General features: G+C 40.4%; 1 protein-coding gene across 1 annotated transcript in view; it reads left to right on the top strand.

The window, feature by feature from the left end:
- Window positions 1-14,815: 14,815 nt before the first annotated feature.
- The window catches only part of CDH10 (cadherin 10), a 152,599-nt gene continuing 145,190 nt past the window's right edge, over window positions 14,816-22,224 (top strand). Inside the window, exon 1 of the mRNA XM_063130256.1 lies at window positions 14,816-14,997. The gene's annotated coding sequence lies outside the window, so the exon portion shown is untranslated. The remainder of the gene's footprint in view (window positions 14,998-22,224) is intronic.

Below are 22,224 nucleotides of genomic sequence, written 5' to 3'. Positions count from 1 at the left end.
TTGTCTCTCTTATCATTAGTAGTGGTCCTTCGGACAAACATTGCACAATTCTCCCATCCTGTACAGTTTTCTGCCCCATCGCCACATTTATTTATGCATATATTTATGTAATCTCAGCATGTACACATCTTTGTGCTGATTTTCATTCCTCAGCTACTTGCAGGTAAAGTGGGCAATTATGCTTTTGTAACTTCTAAAGGCATTGTTTGGGAGGGAATTAGATACTTCAGAATCTCAGAGTGAGGTCATGCCGATTCCCCTTTTCTAGATTTTCACTTGCCAGATTGTTCCTAGACCCACATGGTAAATTGATATCTCTATTGTTCTAGGTGGGAAGGATAATTTCATCATACTGCTGCTCCCTCAAATTTCTGATTGATCAGGTGTGGAGCCAGGATACAATTCGCCTCACCACTTGGCAAGGCAACGCAAAAGACCATCAGCCAAGCAAGCGAGAACATAATGAATTGCCACATGAAAAATAGTCTTTTGTTCTCATTCATTATACATTGGTGGAAAGGCAAACAAAATTGGTTTGGTTTAAAATTTAAAATCACCAAGGCCATAGCTAGACCCTAAGTTTGGCTGGCGAGATCACATTACGCCAGTCCTTTTACAACTTCATTGGCTGCCAGTCCAGGTCCGGGCCCGATTCAAAGTGCTGGTATTGACATTTAAAGCCCTAAACGGTTTGGGGCCAGGTTATTTGAAGGAACGCCTCCTCCCATATGTACCTACCCGGACCTTAAGATCATCTACAGGGGCCCTTCTCCGTGAGCCCCTGCCAAAGGAAGTGAGGCAGGTGGCTACTAGGAGGAGGGCTTTCTCCGCTGTGGCACCCCGGTTGTGGAATGAGCTCCCCAGAGAGGTCCGCCTGGCGCCTACACTGTACTCCTTTCGTCGCCAGCTGAAGACCTTTTTATTCACTCAGTATTTTAACACTTAATTTTAACTTAAATTTAAATTATACTGTTTTAACTCTGTATTTTAACCTTATATCAATTTTGCTGCATGGTTTTATCCTGGTTGTGCTTTTTATATTGTATTTTGTATTTGTATTTTTAACTTGTTGGTTGTTTTATGATGATTTTAATTTTTGTGAACCGCCCAGAGAGCTTCGGCTGTTGGGCGGTATAAAAATGTAATAAATAAATAAATAAATAAATAAAATAAGTTTATCCCAGGATTGTTCTGGGGTCAAACCTGTTCATCTAAGTGCCACACAGGACATCCAGCGCTCAGGCAGGGATGAACCCAGGATGATCCTGGGATAAACCTTAGGTCTAGCTATGGCCTAATTCAGGGAAGATGTTGGCATAACAAAGGAAAATGTGAATTAGTGATGACAGGATTTGACACAAATAAAGGGAATGGGGGGGGTTTACGTATCTTGTTGTGTGTCTTGTTCATTTTGACTATAATTTGATTAATGTGGGATAATGTAATAGTAGTGGTAGATTTTTTTAAAATTGTGTGACCATAGGTCTTAAGAACATGGTTAAGGTATAAAATGGGTATTGTCAGTTCTGTGGTTACCCAAGTAGCAAGGCAGGACAGCCTTGTTCTGGACACGGCCCAGTGGTTTAGTGGTTTCAAGAAGCCTGGGTCGTATCCTAGTTAGGGGATTTATTTTATTTTATTTTATTTATTACATATACTGCCCAGCAGCCAAGGCTCTCTGGGCAGTTTACAATTAAAGACCAAATACAGAACTTTTCTTCTTCTTCTGTTGACAACTTCTGGGAAATAACAAAAAAACTACTCCTTTAGGCCATTGGCTGAATTTTTGTTGGTGGCAGCTAGACTGGTCATTTCTCAATTTTGGCAGGATCTACGAGGAGTTTCATTGGATGCTTGGTGGGCTTGGATATGGAAGATTGCCTTATCAGAAAAATTAACAAATAAGTTACAACTGGCAAAAGGAAGTGGGAAACACTATACATTCGCAATAGCTTGGTATCAATTTAACATGCATGCTGGTAACACTCAACCTCATAGCACTCTGCCAGTAGCATATCTGTCTCTCTGGTTTATTTATTTATTTTTGCATATATATTCCGCCTTTTTTCTTCCAAGGAACCCAAGGTGGCGTACATAATCCTCCTCTTCCTCCTCTCCATTTTATCCTCACAACAACAACCCTGTGAGGTAGGTTGGGCTGAGAGTCTGTGACTGGCCCAAAGTCACCCAGTGGGTTTCCATGGCTGAGTGGGGACTAGAACCCGGATCTCCCGACTCCCAGTCCAACACTTTAGCCACTGCGCCACACTGGTTCATGTGAATAACGTATTCTGTATTTTTCTGCCTTGATTTATTATAATTTTTGCATGCCTGGACTATCACATGTAGAAGTGGGGACAAAATAGAGTATTAATTTCCTAAAATTTCTAAATAAATACAAACAAAACAAAACAAAAGAATATATACCCCTTTTCTCTATCTTTCTGCCACTTCCTTCTCCCTTCTTGTTTTCCTGCTTCCTAACCACACCACAGGCTGCTGGGGAAGGAACAGATTGTTTTTGCCAGAGATCTGAACTGATTGCACAGAGAGCTTTTGAAATTAGGCCAAGTGCTACAGGTTGACCATCCCCTGGGCTAGAGGATTGAATACTCCTTGCCACTTGAGCACATGCTCCATCAGAATTGTCTCAATTATTACTCTGGCAATTTGGGGGTCATTTACAGACTGATGAAGGGAAGGCTCTTTTTCATAGCATTTATAACAGAAAAACATAATTTCTGCAAGCCAACCTACACTTTAGAGGTAAGGCAGCATATAAATAAAGTAAATAACTGGGTAATGTGGATATACTGTAGATTCATCAGCTTTAGATGATGGGGGTGTGGAGGAGCTTCCATTCCTTTGATATTAGGAGAATTTAACCCATAGGATTGTTATCACTAATCTGCCTGATGATTACTTCAGTTCTCTTTCCCAGCATTTCGTTTTCCTATTTTGTCAGGTTTTTTTTTAAAAAAAATCATTTGCCAATGAATAAGAGTCATCCCAAGGACGATCAACTTTGCTTTGCATTTCAACTGCTCTTTCCAATGTTTTCTTCCTCTTCTTTGGAAATCTTATAAAGTGAACATAAGGAAATTGACATGGTAGAAGTACAACAGAGCAAAAAATAAAATAATAATAAAAAAAATCCCACTTGAAATTATTCTTTCTCATTGGCAAGTGATACGATTTGAACTGCGCAGACATGATAGCGGCTTTGAAAATGTATTAGCTGATTGTTGTATTGTAACTAATGGATTATGAGCCTAGTCCAATTCCCACAAATCTATTGAGAGCCCTATTGACTGCATGGGCTCTGGTCAATTTTCCTTTATACCTGCCCTTGCCATGAGCAGTTGCTTTAGCTTGCTGTCTATGTAGCATTCTTTTCTTTTCTTAAAAAATCTTTTTCTTCCACAGTTTGTTTCTACCAGCACATATTTTTGACACATGATTTTATTCTGACAGCTGATAGCTAGTTTTGTTTCATTGCCCCAGATTGAATGCTTTAAAAAAAATGAACACTTAAAAATAATGTAAAAATCTCTATTATAAAGTCAGAATTGGTACAAGGAACCCTGCTTGGCTCCTTATTTTAGCACCTTCATCTAGCGTGGGCTTGTGTATGGAGAGCACAAAAGATGATTATAATGATTTAAATCCCAAAGAAGGGGAGAGGAAAAACCAACAGCCCATTGAGGTCTGAGTATGCTTCAGGAGCCACAGAATGGTGAGTGTCATGGAAAGCCAGATATGGGACAGGGTGAAATGGCTTGCTTGAGTCCTATACAGATTATAACTTGCTGGGAAAGGGTATGGCTGGTTGGAACCCTGAACAGGAGCATTTCTGTTATGCTGTGGGTATGCAGTGCAACAGTGTTGCAGGTCCCAATTTTCCCCTAATAGTAGAGTGAAATGGTTGTTGAGTTCCTGTCAGGTATGAAATGAAATAGGACCATCCTAAAATAAAATAGTGGTTTATACATACTCGGAAGACTTTCTAGTAAACATAAATATATGTCTATAAATTAAAGGAAAAGATGACAAGCCAAAATGGGTTGACAAGGACTTGCAAGCTTCCAGGACTTACAAAACATTGATGGTAGGAGAGCATACAGAAATAAGAAATTGAGGGGGTGGTTAAGACTGAGCCAAATGTTCTCCAAAGTCCTGAACTGGAGAGGGGGTTAGGGCAGTAAAAGGTGGAGCAAAATTACACTATTTCTGGGTTTGGGAGGTCCTTGTTCCTAATCCTCCCTTTAAAATTTGGATCCTGTTGTATTCACATTAACACCATCTAGATGAGATGGAGGTTATGGGAAATGAATTGTCAACTATTATTTTCATTCATAAAAACCAAAAAACCAAAGAGATAAGCTGTGATACACACATAAGACCATGGAATTCTGGTTTAGTTATGATATCATGTTACAGCACTAGTTTCTCTGTTTAGTTTTGATTTTTGAAATGGAGAGAATTTGTTGAAATCCAATAAGGGCTTGAGGCATGACCTGCTAAGGATGGGTTCAGACAATTGTGTTCTTCACCACTGGGTGACTTTCTACAGGAATATTCTAGAGCTGCAGCCTTCCCAGTCAGATCACATTGTTGTGTTTAGGAGAGAAATGAAAGGTGTTAATGTTCCTTAATAGCTGGAAAGGCAGTCATATAATGGAAGAGACAGAGAGCTAAAGGGGAAGAATGTTTAGTTTCTCATTGGGAAACAACCCACTCAAGGGAAAGGCTCCAAGCTCTTCTAAACTATAGATGTTTCAGAAATGCTGCTGTATGTAGGAGCAAATCCCATATGTGCATGGATGGCCATTAAAAACAAACACGCAAACAAAAAAACCTAGGGTTACAGGTAAGTAACCTCTGTTTTATAAGCCCTGTTTGGACATAACAGCAGTGTCTAGTAGCAATTTGTGAGTTATTTCATTTACCCACAAATTATGGGGACACATGCTGTGTGCAAGTCGCTTCTGGTTTTGTGCAACTACCTATGTATGTGGGTTATTAGTGGCTTAAACAATCCATATTAACTCAAGAACAAATCATAGGTTAACTTGAGGTTAGTTAACCCATGAATCGCTGCCAGCTGCTGTCCAAACAGGGTCATAGTATGATAGTTGTACTCATACAGGATTTTACACTCCACAATTTTTTCCCCATGATGTTGTTTTGATGACAAATGCATCCCTGTACAAATTCAGCTTCTTCCTCATGTGAGAAATGGAACTGGAGCTAGTTAGCTTTCATTTGCTATCGTTTAAGCCATCACATTTTGGCAAGTGCAAAGTTTAAACAATGTATCTGGAAAAACACAGATTAACCTTATCAAAGGAGGAGGGCTTGCTCGTTTGTTCATTTCCGTGCAATTGCATATGCACATACATGCTTATTTCAGCATAATGGGATGGCAATGTACTACCTGTCATCTCCTCAGGCAGAGATGCATTCACAACACTGTTGAAGCAATCCGCTAAAATTTACAACTGTGCCAACTAAAATACACTTTTGATTAAATCTTCCCTGTGAAAAATGCTATGCTGACACTTGGAATGGGGGTAATTTATTTATGTTGCAAAAGGATTGAATAACAGGTTGCGCTAACTGGCTTTGCTATTTCAAATGCCACTGTCATTGCTGGAGCTAAGGATGAGATTAAAAGATGAAGGAGAACAAAATGGTACTCTTGATGTACATAATACTTGTGTCTCCTTGATCAAACTAAGAAGCTTTTATACATTTCTTAAAGTCCTGTAATAAAATGAAAATGTGTTAATATGAACACTAACAACAACACCCCCTGCACACACCAAGGAAACTATTGATACAATGATAAAACAGTAGAGTTTACCAAAAGGCAGGGACAAACTATCTAGGAAAGTGTCTATTTAAACCAGGGGTGGGCATCTTCAGGGCCTTGGGGGGGGGCACTTTTTATTTATTTGTTTATTTATTCATTTGGCCTCAAAACAGATTTCATTGGCAAACCACCATAGAGAGGTAAATTATACAGATTTAATTTCCTTTAAAGCTAAATTTCTCTATTTTGCCCTTCCATAGTTTTTCTTTTTTACCCTTCTGTAGTGGCTAGGGTGAAGAGGACAGGGCTTCTGGAGTAGTATAGTCAAGGGAATTTCATTTGTAGGCATGTCATTTGTAGGCATGCAGCACCAGTGAAATTCCCTTTGTATCACAACAGTTAAAGCTGCAGGAGCCCTGCCCTCTTTTGTATTTGGTCAAGAGGGCAGGCCTCCAGCAGTTTTAACTATTGTGATAAAGAGGGAATTTCACCACAATTCACTCTTCATCATTTACTGCTGCAAATTTCGGAGATGTGGCAGTGGCCTTACCGGAGGGTTTGGACGAGTTGGCCACACATAAATTATCCCTGATTTAAGCTCTGACAGCTGTTTTTGTTTTGTTTTTCTTCAGGGAAAACAGTGCCAGGTAGGGGTGACTTTCAGCAGAAAAGTTCTGAAGGTTTGCTTAAACATTTGCCTGCTGTCCCTCCACATCTCTGTTGCTCCCTCCACAGAGTTTCAGTAAAGGTTGTTTAGACTTGGAAAAAGTTACTGAAATGGGAGAAAAGTGGCACAGAGGCAACAGAGAAAAGTGGCAATGGAATAGTGATGTGCAAGGAAAGGATTCATCGGCCCCACAACCCTGATACTTCTCCATTAATTTCTGAGTAATCAGGAACAACCATTTGATATAGTTCAATGTGATATAGTTCAGTCTGTGGGTAAAAATTGATACTGTCCATTGAGCTCTCATTTTGACTTCCAGTCACAGTGAATTTATCAGTTGGTGTCAACTGAGCAGGAAAAAAAAAGTAGTCTCAAACTACTTTTCATTCATTCATACCTCCCTATCCCCTTCACCTATGTCTCAAGTTTTGCAGGTCATTTATCTGGGGCAGCACTACAATGTGTGCCATTGTCACAGAAATTGTCCGAAAAACAGTGGCGGTGGGAGCAAATCCCTTTTTATCAGCTGTAAAATGCTGGCCTTGCATGAAACCTATCTGTCTCATCATCTCCTCAGAACAGGCAACTATGCCTGCAAATTTCATCTAATTGTTCAAATAAATAAATAAATAAATAAATATAAATAAAAGTTAGATCCAGTTTTCTTTCTAACATTGGCTTGTGCAACCCCCTTCATTATTTCTTCAAAAACAGGCAGGCTTCATCAACTTAGAACGAGCCACCAAACAGAAAATGGAATCTGCATTGGTGAAAAAGTCACAAAGTTACAGTCGTTTGTTGATTTCCACATTATAGTCAATATAGTCATGAAGATTTGGATTCTCTAATGCAAAGTTCGGATTCAGACCTTCGACAAAGTGGGTGTCCTCTGAAGTGGCGTGAACAGAATCAACATGCTTTCCACAATGCCAAGCGGGATCTGGGCCATAGGACACAGCTGCTGAAAACTGCATTCTTCATTTTGAATTCTGTCCCTTTCGCCGCCAAAGAGCAGGAAGAGCTATCCTGCGTTAAGAGGCCATGCTTTGCAGACCCTGATCCACATCTTCAGTGGCCGCTGGTAAGGTATGGAAATGCACACAATGACATCACAGGGAAGAAACTGACACGGGGTTGCCATTTTTGGTGGCAGCTTCACATCTGTGTAATGTGTAGATCCACCCTGAATGGAGAACATCCATATGTGAAAGAGCCCACAGGCTTAATTCTTCTAAACTTGCTGTAGTCTTCCCATGACAAAATGGTGGTGTAAGAATAAATTACAAAGGCTCTTCATGAGAAGGAGGGGGAAACGTGGAATGAGGTTGGTGTTTGAGAGGAGAAAGGCACAGCCCTTCTATCGACGGGAGAAAAACTGTTACCTATCATCCTTTCTTTCTTCTCATTCACATCTCCCCAGTGCCAGGGTTAATCAGTGCTTTGGGTCAGCCTCATGCACTATGATCCAAAGAACACCCTTAAAGCTGCAGGACATCTGTGTGCCTGTGACAATTTGACTCTCTCCATCACCTCTCTCTCTCTCTGTAAATGTGTCTGCATGTCTGTCCCTGAGGTGAATCTTAAGGCAAGCTGTTTATTCTTCAGATTCCTTCTCCACGCCATGGTGATCAGTCCACCACCACCACCTCAAAAAAACCTTAATGCACAATCCTAATTGTGCTTAAATAGGAAATATCTTTCCCTCTGTATAAGGTAGACTTCCTAAATAAAGTGAGAATATTTTGTGCGACAAAGGTAAATCTCAGGCCATGGCTAGACCAGGCCTATATCCTGGGATTGTCCTGGGATCAACCCTGTGCATCCAAATGACACACAGGGGATCCCGGTAGCAGGCCTGGGATATTCCTTAGGTCTAGCTAAGGCCTTAGTTTCCACAGAAACATCACACAGGGATATTGCTTTCCTTTCTCACCTTTTTAATCTTCGTTTAATTTGAATCAGACGTTACCACTTTTCATGTATCACCATTTTTCAATGCCAAGGCTCATCTGTGGGAAATGTGAAACTTTATCAAAGAAAACAGCGTCTTTATACATGTATAGAGTGCTTTTATTTCACCATTATTTCCTGCAATCAAGTCTGCTTCCAGGTGGATTCCATGTAGACCTAAGTTCCAACATTATTATTTTTAAGTGTCTTAATTTGAATCCAAGTGAATGGGAAAAGGGGAAGCTACTGGCTTGGATGCTACAAGTGTGAATGATGACAGCCCCCCATTAATACTGTGAATGTCCAGAAATAGTTATATACTTCCTAGGGCTGACTTACAATCAGGGAATGGGTGCTGTTTGTGAACATTTTCCTGTGCTGAAATAATATTGGTGACTAGGGATGGGGGTACTGGCAAAAAATGTGGCTGGTTCCACATAAAGTAATTGGGCCAGTGCTTCCTGTCTTGCTAGTATATCATTGTTGAATTGACAACACAGTGATACACTCCCCTTTCCATACTAGGTTAGGACAAACAATTGTCCTTAGTGATGTTGAGCTATAGTCAAATATAGTTGGCTACAGCTGGCTGTGATTCTTTATGTTCACTACATGATCTCTGACTGGCTGGGATTACTTCGATCTTTTCTACAGGAGACTGTTTATCTGTTGTATCTGCTTTTGATTTCATTGCAGAATTGAAGTCTGAGCTCTATACAAAGAGCTTTTTCATTCTTTCTTTCCCACTATATAACCTCTAGGTGGTGCTGTGCTGTAACTGAATAATACAGTTACAAGAAGGAAAATATGTTACCTTTCATTTTCAGAAATAATACTCAATTTTCTTATTCGGAAAACAAAAACAGGGAAATGCTCTTAAAAAACAGAAGCAAAACTGGAGGCCATGACACTGTCTAAAGTACTTGTAAACAACTGTGAGTAATGAGCACACAATAAATGACTTGTATAGGAAAGCCCTTTGAGAAGAAGCAAATGGAAGATGGAGGTGTGGTGTAGAGGAGAGTCAAAACAGTGAAAAAATTGTGAACTACTACACATTACACTGAAGAAAAGGCACTGTTAAAGTGGTTGTATTTTTGGAGAATGAATACTTTGGTACGGGGGACATCTGCGATATTTTTGCCAATTAACTCCCCCCTCCCCATCACAAAAATTGGGTGTTTTTTTTTCAGCGAGTGAAAATGTTCACCAGGAAGTACCCCCTTCCCAACCTCAAGGTTGCCCTAAATATCTTTGCAGAGAAAAAGGCCTTATTTCCCTCACTTTTCAGACATATACCGATAAATGCTGGTAAGCACATTTGGCAACTCTGAATGTCAGTGTATATTTGAATATTTGAAGTTTCCTAAAATTAGTCTGGGTCATCTACATTCATATGTGATTTCTGACATTCACTATTATTGCTATAACTAGTTAATCCATTTTGTATTTCTGCATCAGTGTTGTCAACTGAGAGGCTGGACAGCACCTCTCAGGGGACCAGAATCGTCCCAGAGGTCATCAGTTGCTGATCCTTTCTGTTTCAGATAGGCATATTTTCAAAATATAGTATTTATTAACTCCTTTTGCAGCTTCTAGTCCTGTACAGCAAAACACCCACCCACCCACATACACCCTGCAGTGTGGCTGTCACTTTAAGAGGCTGTTTCTACCTTATGCTGCTGAGAGAAAGTGTGCAGGTCTGTTGCCTTCATGAAACAGAGGCAGAATGGGGATTGCTAGCAATGTCTGTTATTTCTGGAGGAATTCACATGGCTAACTCTGTCTGTGGAGAATTTACAAAAGTTCAGGAGCTGTTTAATTCCCAGTTTCAGGTAAATGGACAGTTCAGGTACGTCTGTATGACTGATGCAACACAGAGCCATGGGAGGCATGGAAAGTATGCCAAGCGGCTCTGTGTCCTTGAGGAAAGCTGGTTGCAATTTGTGCCTTGCCGAAAACAAGATTTTCAGACGTGTGTTGTGGGGTGGGGACCCAGCACAACTTACTAAGTAGGAGCTGTGTTGAGATGTGGTGTATGTTTAACGGACTGAGTGTGTATTTGGGATTGATTGAACCATTTAAAAGATACATCAATTCTTTACACTTTTGTTTTATCACATATGCTTATGGCTTTCTTTCTTTCTTTCTTTCTTTCTTTCTTTCTTTCTTTCTTTCTTCATTCTGATGGTGAATAGCTTTACAGGAAAAAAAGGATAACTTTTTCTACCAGATACAGGTAAAAAAACTTTTTTAATTGTTTGCATTCCTGCCAGTTCTGCCTTTCCTTGAAGCAGCATATGTGGACTTTTTTCAATTTTATCATCGCAATTCTTTTATCCTACATTCTGTGAGCTGGTTAGATAATGACTTGAGTAAGAACATGCAGTGAACTTTGTGAATGAATGAAAATTTGACAGCTCAAGTCCTCACACTCCAGTTCTAACACTTCTGTCCTATAATGTTTACTCAGGAGTAAGCCTTACTCTGTTTAGTTAGGCTTACTCACTAGCAACTGTGTTCAGGAGTCTCGCTGTCTACTGTACCACACTGGGTTTTGCAGACTAACAGCCTTTATGAGCTTTATCACACCGGCATTATACTGTGCAATCACTGTGAATTGCATGCAAAGGACTCCAAAGTTTTCCATCTTATAATCTGCTTTTATTGTGAAGTACTCCGAAGTTTTCTAGTTTATAATCTGCTTTGGCTGTGAAGTACTCCCATGCATCCTGCTTTAATTGTGCTATAAAGGGAAAAGAATCGAGCTATTTTGCTAGTAGTTTTTGAGCGAATCATTTGTTGTTTTCCAAGCGGCCACTGGGGCGCAGGAGCAGGATTTGATATGTTTAAAGACAAATTAAACAAATGCTTATATCTGCGTAAGCTTTAAAGATAAAGATATCAAAATTGGCACAGTAATAGATATTAAGGAGAGCTTTAAGCTTACCAAATTTGAATTGGATTGGGTCATCCGTTGATTTTGTATGTTTTTTTTACATCTCCCCCCTTAAACCCTTTGCAAAGGATTTTAGGAGCACTGCCGCCCAGGGTGTGATTTAGCAACAACAACAACAATGCTAGTTTAGCACTGTAGGGGATAATTCAAGGGAACAGGTACGTGGGATGAAGCTACACATGTTTATGCAGAGATACATTGCACTAAATTCCATGAGATTCCCTCCTAGTTTTAATCCCAGACCACTGCATTTGTTCATCACTGTTGTCATCATCACCATCAATTTGTGAAGAATGTAAAATTTCTAGCATCTTAAATCAAAAGTAAGATTTTATTTATAGTATTTCTGCAGTTATTCAAGCAGTTGTAGCCTTTTATTTTGACCAGGGCTAATTGGTGCCTTCCTCCTCTGCCCCACCCAGTAGTAGGGATTTTGTTTGGTTTTATGCACCTTCCCCTTTCCCATAGGTGATGGCACAGTGCCATTGCTTCTCTGCTGGTGACGTCTTGCCTTGTTAGCATTGCTTCTCTAGTGGTTGCAATGATAGGAAAGCACTATGGACTTTTCATGCAATTCAGGTCATAATGATATGACCTGAATTGGAGCCACACTATTATTATTTATTATTATTATTTATTTATATAGCACCATCAATATACATGGTGCTGTACAGAGTAAAACAGTAAATCGCAAGACCCTGCCGCATTTATTATTTATTTATTTATTTATTTATTTATTTATTTATTTATTACATTTTTATACCGCCCAATAGCCGAAGCTCTCTGGGCGGTTCACAAAAATTGAATAGGCTTACATTCTAATAACTACTGCTTTATAGTGGTATGGAAGTGCACTGACAACTGTTGGAGCCCATTGTCACATACCATATACTGCTTTCATAGTGCTATATCCTGCTTGGTGTAGATTAGGCCCAAGTCTCATGGAAGTCAATGGAGTTTACTTCTGAATAGACATGGATAGGATTGCATCGGCAGCATGAAAGGACACAAAAGGCACATTATAGGACAGAGCAGCTGTCTGTAGACTTTCTAGCCAGTGCTTAAATTTGCTAAAGGGACACTTTGAAAATGGGATGGGGAAATTAAGGACCACAGCACGTCCCATTTCTACGATGGTACTTTTTTCATGTTCTATTTTTATATCTGCATTGACAACAGAAGGGCCAACTAGCCCATCTTGGGGGAACCTTATTTCATCCTGGAACCACCAGTTCCTGGTCTTCATATAAACAATTATCTGCAGGCCACCTGAGGTCATTGTGGGTTTTCAACTCATAGCACTCACTTTGTGAAACCTGATCCCTTGTTTGGCTTCTCAGATCTGTCCTTTCTTGACTTCTAGGGGAAATGGCAAAAAAACACAAACAAAACAAACAAGAAAACAAAAAACACCATAGAGATTTATTTATTTCAGAAGACTTTGGGACTATAGGGCAATTTGTTTACTTTTCCTGATGTTTTCTTCATTTTCTTCTTTTGTTAACTTTCACGTTCATCCTTTAGTACAGGGATGGGCAGAAGGAAGATCTCCAGATGTTTGGGACTTCAACTCCCATAAGTCCTTGCCAGTATGGCCAACCATCAGGAATGCTGGGAGTTAACATGCAAAACATCTGGAAATCTACCTCCTTCCCTTCATGGATTTAATAACTAATAAGCATAACATCTGGAGCATCATCACACTCATTACTGGCTATTTATGGCTGTTCACCTATCCTTTTGACAACGCTGTCTGCCTCCCATGCATCTCCTGCTCTTTCTGCTCTTTTCCCCGCAACAAAATAAGACCCAGAAAAATCCTTATTTATTTATTTAAGCATAACTTGCCGCCATTTCCTGCTGTGTGCAGGAAAAGCAGCACGATAAAAAACGCCTGCTGAATGGGCCACGTCGTCTTTGCTTGCTTCTCTTTCTTCCCAGTGTGAAGAAAGAGGAAACTGCTCATCCCTATTATGGGACAGAAAAGTGTTGGTAGGGAAACACAATTATTTATTATCGTCCCTCATTGTGGGTTGCCTGGAAAGCCTGTTATGGATAGGATTTGAAATCTAACACTACGTAAACAAAGTAATAGAATTAAATAGGTACATAGCAAATTTAAATTATTTGTTGGTTTGTAGTGAAATCACTGTACTTTAGAGCCCTACCTTGTGTCAGCAAAATTCCCTTCCTTTTAAGTGGGCACTTGAGCCAATTCTCATTTTAAAGAGGTTTTTTAAAAAGCATCCACCCAAAATCCCTCATGGCACTGAGTGAATGGAGCAATACTGACATCCTTTGGCTTACTCTTAGGGGAGTGTTTGCAGCATCTTCCCCGCAAGTATTCTGAAGTCTATGCAATCCTTTTTCCTCTCTCGCAGTCAGAGGCTTGGGTTCAGTATGATCCAAGAGGGATTGTGCAGAGTCCAATTTGTTGCATTAGGGAGCATCAACTGTTACAGATTTAATCTGCGCAAAGGATTACATCCGCAGAATGGAAAGCTACAGGGTGGTGATCCCAGTAATGTTACCAACACACAAGTGATGCCAGAGATCAGCTGGAACAAAAACACTGGGCCCAAAGGAGGCCCAGATAAAATAATTCGGGGTTTGCCTTTGTTTTGCACAGGTCACCCGAAAGGTGTCCAGTTCGATCAGTTTCTTAAAAACGTTTTGCTTCCTCTCCTGTTACTGTAACAGAGCTGAGCCTGAGCAGCAGATGGATTCTGGCTCTAATGGACCGGGTTGAAAACGCAAAGACAATTTCTTTGGTATCACCTCTGAAAGGGCTGTAATTTAATTTGTCACCCTGGCAATAGATGGGGGCGAACCGGGGGAGGTGGGGGGGGGAGAGGTTGGCTTTGACATGACAAGTGCTGCAGTCCGTCGGTGAGGAGGAGGGAGGACATGTAGCGATGAAGAAAGAGCAAACAAGAAGAAAAAAAAGAAGAAGCAGGGAGGAAAGAAGACTGGGAGCTGGCGATATTATGATTGTGTGTATCATTACGGCAAACAGAATAGATGAGGCTGATTACCTTGGACTTGAAACATAGAGAGCCATTCTGTCAGGAGCAGGAGGAGGGAATCTTCCACGGAGAGCCCTCCTTACCCCTCCCACCACATTCACTTGCAAATCACCGTAAGCCTGGAAAGAAAAAAGGAAAAGGGAGGAAAAAAAAACACCCTTCCCTTCCTCAGTCTGTGTAACCTTCCCATGGCAAGTGCTGCGTCTCTCTCTCTCTCTCTCTCTCTCTCTCTCTCTCTCTCTCTCTCTCTCTCTCTCTCTCTCTCTCTCTCTTCCTGTGTGATGGTTTTTTGGGGCTTTTTTTTTAATCAGACGCTCTGAATGAAAGCCAGTCAGAGCGAGCGAGAGTGAGAGCCCCCCCCCATCGCTTCCTCCCCCCCCCTCCCATCACCGCTTTCCCTGCTGTCCAGAGTTAAGTGATGCTCGGAGAATAAGCCTGAATTAAATTCAAGTAGGATCAGTCTTCGGGGGAGGGGGCAGAAATCGCAGGAGAATACGACTAAAACAAAGAGGAAGGAAGAGAGTCCAAGAATTCTACAGGGTTTGCTTGGGTTGGACGCTACTTCGTTCACGACACAGAGGTAGGGTGCTCTTGCGTTTGGTTTTATTCGTGTGTGTGTGTGTGTGTCTGAGTTTGTCAACAGCACTGTGTTTTATTATGTACGTCACCGAGACCTAAAAATGAAGAACTTTTAGAAAAAGCAAAACAAAACAATGCCTGATGGTTGCAACAAAGAAGTTGATGTATGTGCCTATGCGAATGTGTGTGTGTGTATATATATATATATAATAGGAATCTAACTGGGATGCATTTCTACCTGCTCAAGAATGGCAAGACTAGTGCAATTTGCAAAGCCAGTTCATTAACTGTCAAGCTGGATTCAGAACAGCATATAGTCCCTTACTCTCACCTCATGCACACACAGCCCGTACAATAAATAACTAAATTGTGAAGGAATTGGGGGGGGGGGTGTGTGGAGGAGGAGGGAGAGAAATTTTGCATGTACTTGAAAAGCTTAATCTCTCACAGAGCAACTATCACGATCATAGAACGAATTGCAAACACACATGCCAGGTCTCCCATCCTCCTCCTCCTCCTCCTTGTAAGACAGATAATGGCTTTTTCAGCTAGGAGGCTATCAGAGTTTGCTCTTCCCTTTTGAATAATTTCCCACTATGTAACGGCAGACGTTCAATGGAAGTCCTGCTTCCGACAGGCTACTCCATGTGAGTAGTCGGGAGGGATTGATGCACGCGGGCGAAACTTATGTGTCTGTACCGTTAGCTCGGAGGATACATGCAGAATGCTAAGCATGTACCCATCCCACTTTGTGTCAAGAGACTTCCCACGAGTAAAAAAAAAAAGAAAGAGAAGAGCGAGAACGAGGGGGCATGTTACATGGAAATCCGAGCAGCAGTTGTGGGTGCCTTTACTGCTGCTGCAATAAAATCCATATTTGATGTGGTGTTAAATTAATGCAGCATGCTGCAAGTCCCCATCTATGCTCCTGACAAGTCACTGTTGGTGGCATTGTCAGCTGCTCTTGCTGCTGCACTACAAAATTAACAGCAAGTGAACGTGCACCATGATGCCAGTTGTAGACACCTAAACCTAACAGAGCTTTTAGCATAAAGGATGCCACCAACCGACTGCACGTGCGGTCGGTGACAAACAGCAGCCAGAGGAACCTGACCTATCATTTTTGTTTGCTTCCACACAAATGGAGCCATTTCCTATCATCCTTGGCTTTCATTCTGGTAAAAAAAAAAAAGGGGGGGGGAGAAAAGCGCCTGTTATTCAAAAACTGCACAGCTATTACTTTTAAGATGCTTTGAGGCGCATGATTTTGACTTTGTGTGTATGTGTGTGTGTGTGTGTGTGTGTGCTCGTCAGCGAGAGATAGAGACAGGGGAATGCTTTTCCTTGCTTTTATATGGTGGTTGGCATCATACGTGCATACGTAAGTGGCCAAATGCTGGCTTTGTATTCGTTACTGAATTTCCAAGTCTTTTCTTAAAATGATCTCCTGCTGAAAATATTTTGTTCTGAGAGCTGCTGTTCGTATCCATTCTAGCTTGTTGTGCATGCTAATGTGTGTTAATAGGTTAGATCTTCCTCTGCTGTAATCTTTATTTATTTATTTTGTAATGTTCCAAAGGAAAATTATCTGAAGGAGAAAGAAAAGGTGGGAATTGCAGCTGGCAGACAGGAAAGAATTAGGAAGAGAAGTTCCTTTTCCTCAGAAGAAAAGGTCTCTCTAGCTTCGTAGCCAGTGTGGCTTGTTGGGGAGGGATAACATGTTTTGGAACATAATCAAATTATCTTGTTGAGGCTCAAACTCCTTTATTTCAAACCTATCTTGATAATTGAAACTGATCCACCATGCATATTTGGGTGAGGGCTTGTGGGTGAGTATTCCTAATGTCAACGTCTCTCTTCTGTGATTTTTTTAGTTGTTTTTGTATATCGACATGGCATTTAAAAAAGATGTGTTTAATTTTATTGGAGAGCTGTTCGATGTCAAAACAAATGACGTCACTTACACTGTTTTCATTTTATGTTTGCAATACTATGTGATTGATTTGGTTGTGGGGGGGCATAACTATACATAGCAGAAGAATACAGCTCTTGTTGCCTGCTTTCCACTTGTTCTATGTTGCTACTTCTGGTCTCTAGTTTATGCTAGCCAGTCTGGGTGGCACAGAGGAGTACCAAAGGCAAAGATTTTTACTTGTAAATATTATGATCTGTTGAGTGTTGTGTGCAGGCATAACCTGGCAATGTTAGATAGCGCATTTGATTTTCACAGGTATGTTGGATTCTTCTCAGTGTGGTAGTGTATACCTTAAAAAAAGAGTCAAGTGCTGAAAACAGAAGTGCATTTTTAAAGTGATGTATTACTGATAAAACCATGGTCCCTAGATACATGGTGAACATCATTGCTCTTGTATTATCAGCCAAAGTAATTTGTTGTTAAAGTTAAAAGCAATCCAGGGAGCTCTGGCAGTGAACATGGCTGTTAAACAAAGACTGTATTGCTCCATTTTTCTCATTAAAAGACTCAGTACAGAAGACAGAGAAGGTTAATTTAAAAATGATAACCACCTCTGGCACTTAGAAAGTCATTTCCTGATCTCAATGTGATATCCCAAGGAAATGGATAATGGAATCTTGCTCTTGCTCTCTGTGTCTTTTCTGTGTGATTATTGCTCAGATGAATTATTTCCTGTATGTTTTTGATCCAAAAATGTTTAATTTCGTGTCCTGTAATGCCACTAGGCTGCAGCAGTAGCACACAGGGTTGGCCAGGGGCTGGAAGATTGCTGAGCAAAAGAGGTGTGTCTTTTATCTTCATATTAACTACTGTCCTTTCCCCACAATTGATTAATTGTCAATGGCTGAAGTTTTCTACAAGATCTACTTACTTCCCTCATTAGACTACACCACAAGTCTTGGCTGCTATACATCAAGAGTGGTATTAGATGTATCTCTAATTTGGCCTGTGTGTGTGTGTATTAGAACCCAAAGATGTGATAGATTCACAAAAGACAGTAACTTAACGGACATCTAAGGTATACTTTCTCCAGTATACATGCACTGCTGTCTTCTTTATTTAATAGATGCAAGGAAGACTAATTGGTGCCATATTCATGTTCCAGATAGATAAGAGAAAATCAGGTGAAGGACCCATGGCAATTTTGAAACTGCTTCAAAAACTTCTAAGGTATCCTAAAAGCAAATGGCATGTCATAGTGCCATAGTGCTGTGGGTCTCTAAACTGGAGACTTAATAAACAGGCTTTGGTTCCACATGGAAGCATTGAAGCAGGAATCACAAGTGAGTCATGTTTCCAGTGTGCATGCATCTGGGTTAACATGCAGAGGGAGAGTCATACATTTACTGCTGCAGCTAGAAGCACAAGATATCTCTGCTTCAGGTGTCAAGTGCCTCCCCTGGGAAAGATGCATGACTTCACCTTTGCACACTTTCCCAGAAATGTGGGGAAAGGAAGCATAATTCACTTGTTCTTCCTGTTTCAGCAGTTATGCATAAGGTTCAGAGTCATACATAGTGAAGCACCAAATCATGAGCTTTAGCTAATAAAATAGATAAATAGCGAGTGTCACCATTTAAAACTGTTTAGAGTTGTGTGACTTACCCTGTATTTTTTGAGCCACTGTTCAGGAGTGATGAGAAGGTAAACCTTTGACAATATTGTTGTTAATTAGTTATGTCACACACCAATGGAGAGGCGGGTAAGAAATAAAATTATTATTATTATTATTATTATTATTATTATTATTATTATTATTATTATTATCGTGTCCACCTAGATGGATGCTCCCCTTCAACACCTCCGCCCAATTCAGCCTTTTGGACATTCTTCTTGTGATTTCCTCTGACTGTGTTATATCCGTTTGAACTTGGCCTTTCATCCTGGAATTTGGTATGTGGTAAAAGAAACCAGGTTTGGGTTCCTTCAGGAAGAAAGACAATGTGCAAATTAAAATAAAAAAAGAAAGGAAGGGAAAATGCCCCAAATAACTCTCCCCCTGCTGATATGTAGAAAACTGATATATATCCAATGTTTTTTATGTGTCCTCCAGGGTCTGTTCAGAATATAATTTTTTTAAAAAAAATAAAAATAAAAATCTGCCAATAATTTTAAAGGTAAAATTCCTCATAATATGAACATAAGATAGTAAAAAAACTTGCAGTGGACTACATGATGCTCAACATGTTGCCTACCACAGGTTTAAAGAGTTCTCAAAAATCAAACTTTGGCTTTAAGGGGTGGAATTGCACTCACTAAACAAGCCAATGAATTGTTGGAGAGGTGAAGGCAAAAGTTGAGTTCTCCCAACCCACAAACAGTGCTGTAATGTGTTGTAATGGCTGCTGGTGGCAGGTGTGGGTGAGCACAATGTGGTGTTATATTAGGGGCAGAGGGGATAAGAGGTATGACTTATTTTTGTCAGCAGTTATGGATTTATGGTCATATACAATTTAGCACCTAAATAGTGACTTTATAGTCCAGTGCTTCCTCTGAAATGTATTTTATCTTAAGTATGCAACATTTCCCACTCTGAATTTGCTCCACTCACTATTGTTTCCATATGTCCTCACAATTTCCATTTAAGCTTCCATTTAAGTCATTGTTGTCACCCATTTTTCCAAGTCCTTAACCATTTAGTCCAGGCCTGGATTTAGAACAGTGGAGTCCCTTAGCCTTATTCCAAACTCACTCACATGATAACTACTTAACCCAATGGAATTAAAGACACAGAGCACCCAGTCCAGCCCAAGTTAAAGCATTTAAAGTTCTATGGATGCCAATGGTAAATAATTCAATTAAGGCTTACATTTCCTATTCAAGTCAATGTGACTTGAAAGTGCTTTACATTGGCTGGATCATGCCCATAGTAATCGGATTTGCTTGTGTGTGTAGTTTCCATCATCACAGGCTCAGGACCTAACCCCCTTCCCAATTTTCCTTGGATTATGTTGATGCCACTGTTTGAGAAACCCATCTGCTAGCTAGGGCTTCCCTTGTATTGTGCTATATAAGTGTTATTTATTAAATTGGAGGGTTGTCTTGAGTATGTTTTTGCACAAGACCCATTTTCTCTCAGAGCTCTTCAGGCATCTGAAAACAATGAGGCCACAAGCACATGCCTGTTCTGTCCACTGGTAAATCCAGTTTTGGGCTAGATATAGGCCATGGCTAGCCCAGGCCTATTTCCCAGGATTGTCCCAGGATCATCCCTGTGGATCCAAATGATCCCGGGAGCAGGCAGGGATGACCTCTCCATTTACCTGGCATAATCCTTCGGTCTAGCTAAGGTCACAGAGCACCATCAGACGAGTGTTTTATAGCATGCTTGTTACTGCCCCCTTATGGATGATCTCAGGTCCTTTTGACACCACTGTCTGTTTCCTGTGCATCTCCTGCGCTTTCTGCTCGTTTTTCTGTGACAAAATAAGATCTGGAAAATCCATTTTTTTTTACTGTAATGAAATTTGCCGCCATTTCTTGCTGTATGCAGGAAAGCAGTACAATAAAAACGCCCATTGAATGGGCCACGTGGTTGCGGCTTGCTTCCTCTTTCTTCCCCATGTAAAGAAAGAGGAAGCTGCTCATCCCTATTGTGGGACAGAAAAGCGACAGTCGGAAACTCGATTTTCCCCATCTGACAACGCTCATACACTACTGCTTTATAGCAGTATTGAAGTGCACTGATAAATATTGGGGCATAATCCACTTTCCAAATACCACTTCCATAGAGTTATATTCTGGTGTTTATTCCACATTCCTAATTATTTGACACAAGGTGTAGATCTGGCCTTGATTTAGGCTGAGCTTTTATTTCTTATTCTTTTGCACATTTGCTGATCTGCCAAAGTCCATACTGTTATCTCATAAGCAATTAGGGGATTAACATATCTGTCCAAAACACAATTAAGAGAAATTGATTCATTGCAGAGGGTGTTACCTGCAAGTCAGTGTACCTAAAATCCTTCTAAAGCAAGGGCTGGGGTTCAGTATGTCTACTCTATACTACAAATTTTAAATCAGTTTTAGACAACTTTAGTGGTTATAGTTCCTAACCCAGAAACCTTGTAAACTGTTAAAAGTATGAAAGCTCTAGGGATCTGTAGTAAGAAATACTTAGCACCCTCAAACAATTACAATTCCTACAATTTTAATTTGGAGGAAACTGGTAGATCAGTTGGTTCCAAACCTAGTTTTTATTATCCTTATTCCATTTATAGTACTGATTCAAATCACTTTCAGAAGTACTTTTTACGGACTTTGTTCCATCTAATACTATTGATTTAAATCAGTTTCAGAACTATTTCGTACTCATGGCCCTCAGCTAAGGTACCTGGGAATGACAAACTTGTGTGCCTCTAGCCAATAATTATTCAAAGTAAACCTTAATACTAAAGGCCGTACTAAGGAAGGGTGTCAGCTAAACCACGCATCCCCACATGCTTATTGTTCCTAGAAAAATGTCAATAGATTTTGTGATGCATGATTTCTTATGATAAAAACCAGGCGAGCCCTTCTTTAACACAACACATGCCATTATGTATATTAAGAGCACTTCTATTGCACTTGATTCAGCCGTGTTTGGACTGTATTCCTTCAGACTGCCGGGAGGAGAAGGAACATTTAAATGTTCCCTTGCTTTAAAAGACTACTCTACATTAGCATACCAGGGAGAAAGACTGTCCTAGCTCTCTTCTGTGTACAAAGAGGTATGGCCTGTTTTCAAAGCATGGGAATGTTACAACCACCACAGTCCCAGCTGTAATCTGAAGAGGCATGGTCCACGCAAGCTCTACCATATAATTATTCTGAATGTATACGCTGGCAAGGTCTAAGTCTTATGAGGATGGCTTGGATGTCAAATTCCCCGGCTGCATCCCACAGTAATGTAAAGATGTAAAGTATGTAGGAGGGAATCCTGAAGAAAGAATCACAGTAATATAGGATGACCATATAAAAAGGAGGACAGGGCTCCTGTATCTTTAACAGTTGCATACAAAAGGGAATTTCAGCAAGTGTCATTTGTATATATGGAGAACTTGGTGAAATTCCCTCTTCATCACAACAGTTAAAGCTGCAGGAGCTATACTAGAGTGACCAGATTTAAAAGAGGGCAGGGCACCTGCAGCTTTAATGGGTAATGCCACCTCCAATCCTACCTTTTAATGTTTGTGTGGTTCTTTGTACATAAATTCTGTCTCTAGCATGTGGTTTCCATATTATTTTGTTACTGAACAGGTTTGAGATGGAGCC

Source organism: Elgaria multicarinata, chromosome 7 (assembly GCF_023053635.1).
Source record: "Elgaria multicarinata webbii isolate HBS135686 ecotype San Diego chromosome 7, rElgMul1.1.pri, whole genome shotgun sequence".
Lineage (NCBI taxonomy): Eukaryota > Metazoa > Chordata > Lepidosauria > Squamata > Anguidae > Elgaria > Elgaria multicarinata.
This window is presented reverse-complemented; position numbering and strand designations above follow the sequence as displayed.